The 12,551-nt window shown below is 39.2% G+C and overlaps 1 protein-coding gene across 1 annotated transcript in view; it reads right to left on the minus strand.

Annotated features, from left to right (window-relative positions):
• The window catches only part of LOC124146027, a 260,173-nt gene extending 248,616 nt beyond the window's left edge, over nt 1–11,557 (minus strand). The window contains exon 1 of the mRNA XM_048387425.1: nt 11,426–11,557. The gene's annotated coding sequence lies outside the window, so the exon portion shown is untranslated. The remainder of the gene's footprint in view (nt 1–11,425) is intronic.
• Nucleotides 11,558–12,551: the final 994 nt, after the last annotated feature.

Raw genomic sequence — 12,551 nt, forward strand, 5'->3', positions numbered from 1 at the left:
TTTGTATCATATAAGGCTGTCAGCCATAACCACAATATTAACGATCTATAAACACTGTTGTTTTTTCTTACCAAAACTATATTCAAAAAAGAGCCCCCTTTTTCTATATTTGAGAGCGCCTGGGCGCTTATTACTCTGAATATGGTATTTTTAGGAAAACACTATTGCTTTAGTTTGCAAGTTATTGTGGCCCTGTGTCAGAATTGTCAAAATTCAGTCATGAATCATAAATGAAATCTGGTACTATAATTCAGGATATTTATACTGATAGGTAGTGAGGAAGATACAATAATACTTTCGTAGTTTTAGCGCTGCGGTCATTTTAGGTGTGAGTGAGCAATTTGGGTGTAATGCCAATTTGAACTGTATTTAAGTCATACCATGATGTGTCAGCTTGATGTTATAGGTCTACATCATTTACCACTTTGTGAAGCCCCCAAGCACAGTATGGTGCTGACAATCCTAGGAACAGGGAATGGTGCTGACAATCCTAGAAACAGGGAATGGTGATGACAATCCTAGAAACAGGGAATGGTGCTGACAATCCTAGGAACAGGGAATGGTGCTGACAATCCTAGAAACAGGGAATGGTGATGACAATCCTAGAAACAGGGAATGGTGCTGACAATCCTAGAAACAGGGAATGGTGCTGACAATCCTAGAAACAGGGAATGATGCTGACAATCCTAGAAACAAGGAATTGTGCTGACAATCCTAGAAACAGGGAATGGTGATGACAATCCTAGAAACAAGGAATGGTGATGACAATCCTAGAAACAGGGAATGGTGCTGACAATCCTAGAAACAAGGAATGGTGATGACAATCCTAGAAACAGGGAATGGTGATGTCAATCCTAGAAACAGGGAATGGTGCTGACAATCCTAGGAACAGGGAATGGTGATGTCAATCCTAGAAACAGGGAATGGTGATGTCAATCCTAGGAACAGGGAATGGTGATGTCAATCCTAGAAACAGGGAATGGTGCTGACAATCCTAGGAACAGGGAATGGTGTTGACAATCCTAGAAACAGGGAATGGTGATGTCAATCCTAGAAACAGGGAATGGTGCTGACAATCCTAGGAACAGGGCATGGTGATGACAATCCTAGAAACAGGGAATGGTGATGACAATCCTAGAAACAGGGAATGGTGATGACAATCCTAGAAACAGGGAATGGTGTTGACAATACTAGAAACAAGGAATGGTGCTGACAATCCTAGAAAGAGGGAATGGTGCTGACAATCCTAGAAACAGGGAATGGTGCTGACAATCCTAGAAACAGGGAATGGTGATGACAATCCTAGAAACAGGGAATGGTGCTGACAATCCTAGAAACAGGGAATGGTGCTGACAATACTAGAAACAGGGAATGGTGATGACAATCCTAGAAACAGGGAATGGTGCTGACAATCCTAGAAACAGGGAATGGTGCTGACAATACTAGAAACAGGGAATGGTGCTGACAATCCTAGAAACAGGGAATGGTGCTGACAATCCTAGAAACAGGGAATGGTGATGACAATCCTAGAAACAGGGAATGGTGCTGACAATCCTAGAAACAAGGAATGGTGCTGACAATCCTAGAAACATATTCAGGGTTCTAGGTGTAAGTTTGTGTACACAGAGAAACAGCAGTGTTCACTCAGAGAGCTTGGAGGAGCCAGGATTAGATATCAATCTTAACTTGGTTATTTTGCAGGAACCACAAAGCCTGTTGACACATGGATGAAGGTGGATTGTTCAGTTCCCAGAGCCAGGAACTAAAGTACATTAAATGTGCACAAGTACTTAAGTTGACTCAGAATGGAATGTTTATTGAAACCCAAAAGTCAAGACCCTGTTACACTGGACACCCTCTTATACAGATGATTGCTTTTAGGAATTCCTGATTTTTTCATATGACAATAGTTAATCTGTGTCATGACAGATTAATTACAGTCAAAAATAAAATTAGGTGTTCATTAACTTCTCTTGAAAGAGTACATCACAGTGGTAATGCCAACTCCAAAATTAAACACATTGTTCCTAAGCACTTTGTATAGTGATCCATGTCTTGAATGTAGTTAGGGCTGTACGGGGGCTGTGGGCTACATACTGAATAAAGCAGCTGTAACAATGGCGTGAGTGAGTGAGTGAGTGAGTGAAAGGGTGGGTGGGTGGGTGAGTGAGTGAGTGAGTGAGTGAGTGAGTGAGTGAGTGAGTGAGTGAAAGGGTGGGTGGGTGGGTGAGTGAGTGAGTGAGTGAGTGAGTGAGTGAGTGAGTGAGTGAAAGGGTGGGTGGGTGGGTGAGTGAGTGAGTGAGTGAGTGAAAGGGTGAGTGAGTGAAAAATGGGTGGGTGAGTGAGTGAGTGAGTGGGTGGGTGGGTGGGTGGGTGAGTGAGTGAGTGAGTGAGTGAGTGAGGGAGGGAGTGAGTGAGTGAGTGAGTTTTACAGTTATATCATGGTGTACATACAAAAGGAATTAACATAAGAAGTTTATGTGGTGTAGACTATACAGGGGCAGGTTGTCACTGCATAGAGTCACAGTATGTTAAAAACAATAGAAATGAAAACGCAATATTTTCCAAAATTCATAAACATTACCAACACACTGAACACGTCTTTTAAACATGCACACTATCCAAACAGAAATGTGAATCCTCAAACATGTATATTTCTTTGATATCCCAAAGGAACAATATGATGAACATTCCTTTCCACTAAGATAATCCTTCCTATTGTTGAAGATCAGGATATGGGTCAGAGAGTGGGCGTCGCCCTCCTCCCTCACAACTGGATCTGTCTAATGGCCTGTGAGATAGGAAGGACTTCACAGCAACCAGTCAAGCGGGACAAGGAGAGAGCATGTTGGGCAAGTCTTCAGCGGCCAATAAACGCTGGCTGCACTTGTAATAATAAACTCTGTGAATGACTGACAAGCCTACAAGAAAGACAACACTTCCTAAGGAGAACTTTGATGTAAACATGAGATGAACACAATAACTGTTTATCATTGAGGCACACATCTCACTTCACACAACAGGAAGACTGGAGGCTGGCAGTCTGGTTGGGTTTAACATTTATTGCTTATTTAATGCCACACTCGGCAATTTTTCAGCTAGATGACAGGCCTGAACATCAAGCAGTTTGGACCAGATAAACCAGTGACTGATGTCATGAGCCAGGATCCTCATCGCCGGGGTCAATGACATGCATTCAACCAAGTCATCTCTTACAGGCAGGACTGCTGGGGAGAAATTCTAACTTGGAGTAATAATAAGATAGTCCATTTATTATACCCCCGACCTTTAAGGTCAGGGGTATATAGATATACCAAGGTTCCGTCCATCCGTCTGTCTGTCCGAAAACTTTGTCCGCACGATTTCTCTTAAACTATTCAGTGGATTCATCTCAAACTTTGTACATATAATCTGTGTCATTTGGATGGGTGGAGTCAAAAGAAAAAAAAATTTAATGAATTTTTATTATCCATTTTTATTATCCATTATTTAATTTGAAACCACTGACACACTAGGCGGGTCAGGGGTATTAGTGAGCCACCCTCACTTTTGCCCTTATATTGTGCTGTTCTCCTTACAGAAGCATGCTTTCAGTGCTGTGATGTTATCACCCCATTTAATGGATCAGGGTGCACTTAATTTTCATTCCAAGCTCCCTGGGCAGTATACAACCCATGTTACCTGTGCAGCAATAGAGGTTAACAGTCACCATCTCAAATGGGAGTGAGTGAGTGAGTATGGTTTTACGCCACTTTTAGCAATATTCCAGCAATATCACGGGGGGGACACCTAGAAATGGGCTTCACATATTGTACCCATGTCGGGAATCGAATCCGGGTCTTCGGCGTGACGAGTGAACGCTTTAACCACTAGGCTACCCCACCGCCCCCAATTTCATATGGAAGAATAGTGTGTTCTTTAACTTGTTTTGAGTAGTATATGTAATACAAGATGTAGGAAGTCTAACGGAAAGATATATGTGTATTATCGAAAAGATGCACAAGGAAAGCCATAAAGATAAACAAAGCTGTTGTTTCGTGATACAAGTCTCTTTAATCAAGGTCAGAGAGTAGATTCTTTCTGCCGACAATTTACAATCTCAAGGTCATTTCCAAACAGGACTAGTGACTGTAACCTGAACTAGTTCTGTCCAGAACTTTCTGACTCGTGACATTCCAGAACACTTGTACCTCTTTAAATTTTCTATTAACAAAAGAAATAAAATATACTACAACATACCAAAATAAACATAGCCATACAATTTCTAAATTTGATAGCACAAATTTAGGGACTGGTGCTTATGCTAAACAATGGGAATGGTTCTTGTGTTACACGGCAATATAACTTCGAAACGTTTTGACGGCAAAGGTTTTGCATGATGATTTTACAGGGTTTATTTTACTAAACCAGCTGAGGCCAATCATTTTTCTTGTTATATGGAAATGAAGTATTACACTTTCAAAACTTTGCAAATTAAATATTGACTGAAAATATTTTTAACAATATTTCTTTTTGTGTTCAATAGCGAAAAGCTTTTATGGCAAAGGCTTTTATTTTTTAAATCAATGTAAAAAAAAATCACACAATATCTTCATTTTGTATCTTCGCACAACAATCCATAAATTCAGATTGTGATTCTGCTGGAGACAAATGTAATTTGGACATTCTCATGATATTAGCAACTTTGACAGGACATCCTTCTATACCTTCACCAAAATTGAAAAATAATCAGTCAATGTCCTGGAAAATGAACCCATCTGAATCCCTGAGAGAAATAACATGGCCTAGCATTAGATACAGGGACAAGATTTCATTTGTCAAATATTTTATCAACAGTTAAACAAAACAGTTTTCTACAATTGAAAACTTTACAATGATGTGTGTAAATGGAAGCTCTCAAGTCCTCTTACACTTCAAGTCAGTAACCATACTTTTGTTTTGGATGGTCTCACTGATGAAACATTCCAGCAGTGCACGTCGACATACCTGACCAGGTAATAACGATGTTTTCTACATTACTCATCTGGAACATCCCCCAAGCTTGTCACCTCGAGCATTTAATTTAACCTTTCTTAATAATGGTGACATTATTCTCCACTGACACACTGGGAGAAACATGGCCCCAGCAGGCCTCCATTTGCAAAACAGTTGGAAAGCCAGCTGACTTCACGCACTTCCCTTTGACAGCTGTTGGGTCATTTGTCACTGTCCACGAGGGTGCAATAACATGAGTAGTTAGCAGTGATGTACTAATTTATCTTACCTCACATTAACATACTAGCTTCTGATTGGTTAATTCGCTCGTCATGCCGAAGACCTGGGTTCTATTCCCGACATGGGTACAATGTGTGAAGCCAATTACTGATGTCCGCCGCCGTGATATTGCTGGAATATTGCTAAAAGTGGCGTAAAACCATACTCACTCACTCACTCACTCACTCCTATTGGTTAAGGTTCGGCAATTATTCTCCATGAAGCACAATCACGACACTCGCTTAGAAATCAATCAGAACACATCTTCAATAACTCTCATAAGGTTTGTTTGCGACAAGTTTTGTTAACTCAGTGTGGACTTATATTACAGGCCTGAATGAATTTTGGTTAGAAAAATTCCTTGCCAACTGATCTCTCGGTACATATGGTGTGATGTACCCTGTGTGTGATGCTGAACCCCTTCTACACTAACATGTTAACAACTGATATTGTTTGTTTTTTTCACACCGTACACACCAATATTCCAGATATATGACGATGGTCTGTAAATACAATCAGACAGATAATCCAGTGATTGACATCATGAGCATCGATCTACATATCTGCGACACAATGACACGCATCAACCAAGTCACTGTGTCTGACCACCCAATCTATTTATTCACCTCTTACAACAAGCATAGATTTCTGGCACCACTTCTAACCAGTAATTCCCAGGGGTCAGAGGTTAACATACGAGTAAACTAAGACAATAAACGCCCATATGATAAGGAGTGTTGAGAATCATCTTGAGAGCCACATGGAGTGAAACTCAAAGCATGCAGTGACATACTGAGTGAGTGAGTGAGTATGGCTTTACGGTACATCCCTCGGTACATATGGTATGATGTACCCTGTGTGTGATTCTAAACCCCTTCTACACTAACATGTTAACAACTGGCTTGACACCGCTTTTAGCAATATTCCAGCAATATCATGGCAGGAGACACCAGCAATGGGCTTTACACACTGACTCTTTCTATTGTCCACTCATATTCCCTATAGTCTTACCCAGAATCCCACAGGTCAACAGTGGTGTAACATAGGACGACACAGTATCGGAATGCAAGGTTAGGATTTTACCCCCCATAAAATATTATGTCCAATACTAATAAATTTAGTGAGTGAGTGAGTTGGGATTAACGCTGATTTGAACAGTATATCAGTTACCATATTTATCGTAATAAGCGCCTCGCTCCTATAAGCACCCCCTTATCAACTTCCATACCATTCTGTAAGTCGTCTTTATAAGGGGCGGTGGGGTAGCCTAGTGGTTGAAGTGTTTGCTCGTCATGCTAAAGACCCGGGTTCAATTCCCCACATGGGCACAATGTGTGACGCCATTTCTGGTGTCCCTCGACGTGATATTGCTAGAATCATTGCCGTTTGAATGAAGTCTGTTCTACTCCTCAATCTCTGACATAAAATTGTACTCGTTGTGTATGGTTTTACAAAGTATCTTTGTCAATTTTCTCAGCACCTGGGGCATTTATTTATCAAATATGGTACATCATGGTGTGTTGGGAGGAAAGCCTGAAGTGATACTGGTCGTAGACACTTGACTGTGGTGACATCCACTAGCTTGGTTGTGGTGCAGACCAAACAAGAAACATAATCAGGGCAAACCAGGATTCAAACCAATCCTAAGGGACGTAACTCCATGAATTGCAGCACCTTAGACCACCTGGCCACCTGAGTAAACCGAAGAATGGATGCTTTAAATATTAACTGTGAGTCACATTGGACACAAAAGTGTATGGACGTTGTAATGATGGAAGCTAAACTGTATACCTTAGTAATCTTAAATTCTTGTTTTATAAAGAAATCCATAGATTTAAAAATTAGATCATATTCAACATAATAAATACAATGAATACACTTTGGTTAATAACAAACTGTGTACTGTTTGGTTGTAATATATTATAAAGCTATAAGTAGTACTAAGCCTCAGGCTCTCCAAGACAACAACACACTAACACATATTGCCATGTATAAAACTATAAAAAAATACAAAGGCAGTTTCAACCTGTATTAATAAGTTGTACCATAAACTGACTTCATTACAGCCCGTTTCTACCTTCTGGGTTTTGGGACTTCAGGACGTTGCTCATTCCACAAAACATGCTTTGATGCTTATACTCGGTAATAATGTTTTGTCACTTCAAACATTAATCTGAAGCCTGACTTACCTGTTTTTTACTTCATTTTAAATTTTCTTTCTTGTGAATTTGTGTTGGCTCTAAAAATGTTGTCATGGCTACCAAGGAAATAACATAAGAAGCTATGAGGCTCTGAGGCAAATATCAAACTTTCAGGCCTGATAGCATGGATAATGCAGTGCAACCATACAAGACATTGAAAATATTTTAATTTTGTCCAGAAAAAGACAAATTCCACCAGTAATACGTTAGGAAGCTTATTTCTACATGAATCTGATCCTGCTAATACAACTACCATATATTCCTAACTCAAAGCATGCCGTAACAATTGCCTTGTCAAACTTCAGATGATTATTTAATATTTAACTCTCTCTTTTTGAAAATGTTATCTCACAATAAAACTTTGCATCTGTTTCCTTAAAGTATATACAAAATATCAACAAGAGACATTTGAAGTCAAATTGAAAAAGAAATCTGAAAAATAAGTCGTGCCAGTTCTAAGGAACTGCTGAAATAAACTGGCAGCTCGATCCATGGATGTTACCTTCAACTGATGATGTATAGCTTAAGTGTTGCCATATTGACGGCTATCATCATGCAGTGTCTTAAACAGCATCCCCAGCAGGATAAGACTTCACACAGTCAACACAAAACCACATGCCACAGTTATGAAATTAATCCTTGTACATCACAACAGGGAGCCATCAAACTCACAAAAACACTTCCAAATAATGTCATCCAAGTCTGATTTCAACACGTATTAACAATGAATATATGGCAGTCTACGCCAAAAGCTTTTGAGTCCCTAGCCCAAACTTGGCTCCTAACATCATTACTGAGTACACTGTAGTGTTATCATATGGAGTAGCGTCAGGAGATCTTACCACACTGTACAATTTTACTAGACTAGTCTTCGGACTAGTGGCTAAAGTCAGACTGTATGAACATTTTGATACTTCAAACAAGCGTGAAGGAGTGACTATTGTTAAATGTAACATCAGCAAATCTGTAGCCATTCATGGTGATTAAATGTTAAATATGAAATTAATTTGGTATTGAGACAGGCTGTTAAGAGAGACATCAGGGAAATTACATAAACTATGTGAGAGATCACCACATGTGACACGGCCATGTTACTGTCACACAACATTGACATAGGCAGGTTAATAACCTGTTTTCTATTTCTGACAAGATATGTGTACATGCAAGTGTTTTGATACTTTGCATGTGTAAATATTAACCTAACATGGCTTCTGAGACAACTAGATCTATCTTGCTAGGGGAACCTATAACTAAAGTCTGGGGCAAATAGACATAACTGCGCAGTTAATAATTATTACCTTTACAAACGATGTTTCCGAACTCCTTCAAACATTAATATCTTGTACACATATTAAACAGTCTGTGCAATAACATGTGGTACTTACCAGAGACTTATTGGCTCATAATGAACTAATGGGTCCTGTCAAAACATTTTATGTCATTTTTCATTTTTAATGACTGGATTTCAAAGGCCAGGAAATAACATAATCTCTGATGTAAAGATAATTTTATAAACCATAAATAAGCTACTCATAAACTAAAATGTTGATTCATATTAAACTGTCCGGTGATACTGATTCTAAAATTAAAATAAGGCTTCTGATATGACCCCCTAAATATGCAGATCACTTCATGTGTGGTAGATCAAGCTTGAAACTTGTTAATGAATGAACATGACTTACAAGTTGTTATGTCACAGCACAAAGAAATGCATTGATATTGACAAGGTGATGTCATGCAAGTCAGCTCGTAAGAACACAGCCATCTTGTGCTTGAACACAAGTCAACTATTTTCCATCAGATGCAAATTTGGATGTCATTACTGCACAGTATTAAACTGACTGTTTATCTAAAACCTTCCTTCATATATTTGACCATTTACAATGAATAATGCTTTCCTACAACTAATGTTCCTCAGTGGCATGCATCAAATGGTACGTCATATGAAGACACCATAACAAAAGCACTTGCAAGGCATTATTAAAACTTGTTTAGTTTATGGCAATGTCCAAATAGCAAGCTGAAGGATTAAACATATCGATTTCTTCAACATCTTCACAAAAGAGAATCTTATGACAAGAGACTTAGTTGATGTGATGTGTCAATGCCATCACCAATAGTACTAAAAGACACATATATTGTGCTTAAAGCCCACATTGATCTATTGAACAAGGCAGTCAGGAGATGAGCAACAAGATATTAACTGTACTTAGTAAGTGCTTGGCATCATCACCTACGATAACAACCATTGTTTTAAAATTACATGATATGTAAAATATAATGAGTATGGTTTGAGAAATATTCCAGTCATATCACGGCAGGGGATACCAGAAAATGAATTCACACATTGTTTTGTTTTGTTTGTTGTTTAATGCCACACTCAGCAATATTCCAGCTATATGACAGCGGTCTGTAAATAATCGAGAATGGACCAGACAACCCAGTGATTGACATCATGAGCATCGATCTATGCAGTTGGGATACTATGACATGCATCAACCAAGTCACTAAGCCTCACCACCCGATCCCGTTAGTCGCCTCCTATGACAAGCATAATTGCTTTCACATATTGGGAATTAACCTTGGCTTTCGACATGACGAGCAAGTATTTTTACTATTAACCCACCACCCCTTATAGACCAATTAATAACCATGTCTTGCATGAGTAAACAGGACTAACACTTCAGACTGACTGTTTTCACAGCCATGGTTGATGTAACGAGAGTCAGTTAAACAGCAATCAAGGTAGGTGATGTGATTGTCCAGTGCAACACATGGCTATCAATACCTAATGATTATGTCACACCTTTACTAATTGGTTTTCACACGATCAACACACCTGGTGGAAAGTGTTAAGTGATACACATTTAAGTATAATATCAATCAACAACTATTACTTCACACTTCAAATAGTAAACCATGGCAAACTGTACTATTTGTCTTAGAAATTGTTTTCATGTTCTTTTAGTTTCTGTGATCATAAAAATTTATATTTAGTTTATGAGGGATACATTTATTTATTTTCTCATCATAACATGTCTGTTTGATAATACCTTCAATCTCACATTGTGCCACACTGAATAATCTTAAGAAAAAGATATGACATTTAATATAATGTATTAAGTATTATGATTAATATTGTCATTGGGGTGGAGTACTTGATATGATTCTACTCAATACATATGCTATATATACAGTTAATTACCAACTGACTAGATGTTCTAATCAATATTCTGTTATAACCTCCCAGTGGGAAACAACACTGGTCTACATTTATGATGCAGAAGAACCCACTCTAGAACACTGTAAAACTGTGTTTCACTCATATGTCAATTCATAAGCAACAGTACACGTGTCAGTAATAAAATCGAGTGTAAATAGGTGATTAATGATTTACAACAAACTGCCCAGATTTCCACCCAAACGATATCTAGGCACATCGATTTTCTGGGATAAGGACTATGACTGCCCTATTGCCGTGTCTCCATGATACAACCTATACATTCTAAAGAAAGACATTTTGCGCGACAGTTAAAAAGCTTTAAGACAGAAATGACATCAGGTAAGGGCCGGGGTTGTTATATAAAAACGAGAAAAACTGTCATCTATCAGCTGTCTATATTTTGTTATGCACGGCTAGGCGACTTGCTGGGCTAAGTTGGTTGTCCTCGTCTTTCACAGTAAGCGCTCCCAGTTATAGACATCGGTTGTTAAAGACAGACTTTTCTCCTAAGGAGGAGTCCAAACTACCGTAAAATCAACACACTTTGCAATCCCGTTCAAATTGCATTACACCGCAAGATGTAGGCGGCCTGCCAAATGTTACCTGCACATGCCAGGTAGATCCCGTCCCCACATGATCCTTTCGCCGGACAGTTTTTTACTTGACGTTTTCACGGCCCATAACAAAAAATGAAAGTACACAGATTTGTGTATAAAGTTTAGAAAACAGTCATAAAAAAGTGTCCCACCTGTAAAGATTTGTCAGGTTCCTTCCGAAAATCCACAAGACAACAAAATCGCGTTCATATCCAAGGTAAACGATCCGCACGCCTCTCAAGGCTTATATTGACAGTTTGCTACACGCAGGTGGCTGTTCGACGGTTCGGGTTATTCCGTATGTTTACGTTAGCACTGCGGAATTCTCCGTCACTAGCCGGAACAGTATTCTACTTTCCTTACAACTACGGTTGTAAGTTCGAATGGTAGTCTGTTGACGATGAACGATAAGCCATAACGTGGTCACATGAAACATGAATACAGACAGATCTTTTCGGTAGAAAGACGAACAAATCTGGTTTACTGTTCATGATATTCTTACTAATTCACCATCATGTCATCAAACACATCTATCAATCACGCTATCTTAATATATATTCTATTTTGTTTGTTTCACATTGTGCTGTTTACTGGTAAGCGAGAAAGTGTAAAGTGCATAAAACATACATATACTGGGTTTGGTGAAATTGACAGTGCAGGCAAGTTTCACTCAAGTATTAATTAATTCGTTTGTGCACTAACTCGAAGTTGTATATCAATCTAACAGTCAACAAATCTATATTACGCGGAGACAATGCGTTAGTTTCATATAAGGACCCTGCTACCACGAGGACTTTTTCTCACAATAATGAGTGAGTGTGTGAGTGAGTGAGTTAGGTATGAACGTCGCTTTGAACAGTATTCCAGTTATATATCACGTCGTGTCAGCTAATGCGGGAGGAGGGTCCCAAGTGATGCAAGTAGGTGTTAGACGTTTACCATTTTGTTGAAACCCATGAGCACGGGTTTAGGGTTTCCAAAACGAGAAACATGATCGGGACGAACCGGGATTCGAACCCACAACCCTTAGGTTTCTGGTGTGCCCAAGAAATTGCGGCGCCTTAGACGACTGGGCCAAGTTTAACGCCTATTTTAGCAATATTCCAGCAATATCATAGCGAGGGACGCCAGAAATATGCTTCACACATTTTACCCATGTGGGGAATCGAACCCGGGTCTGCGAAGTGACGAGCATGACTAGCTAGGCTACCCCAACCGCACCTGAAAATAAAGAAAAAGAGACACATTCTTTCTGCTGAAAAAGACGCTGGCCACAAG

The sequence above is a fragment of the Haliotis rufescens genome, unplaced genomic scaffold (assembly GCF_023055435.1).
Source record: "Haliotis rufescens isolate VD_foot unplaced genomic scaffold, xgHalRufe1.0.p SCAF_7, whole genome shotgun sequence".
NCBI lineage: Eukaryota > Metazoa > Mollusca > Gastropoda > Lepetellida > Haliotidae > Haliotis > Haliotis rufescens.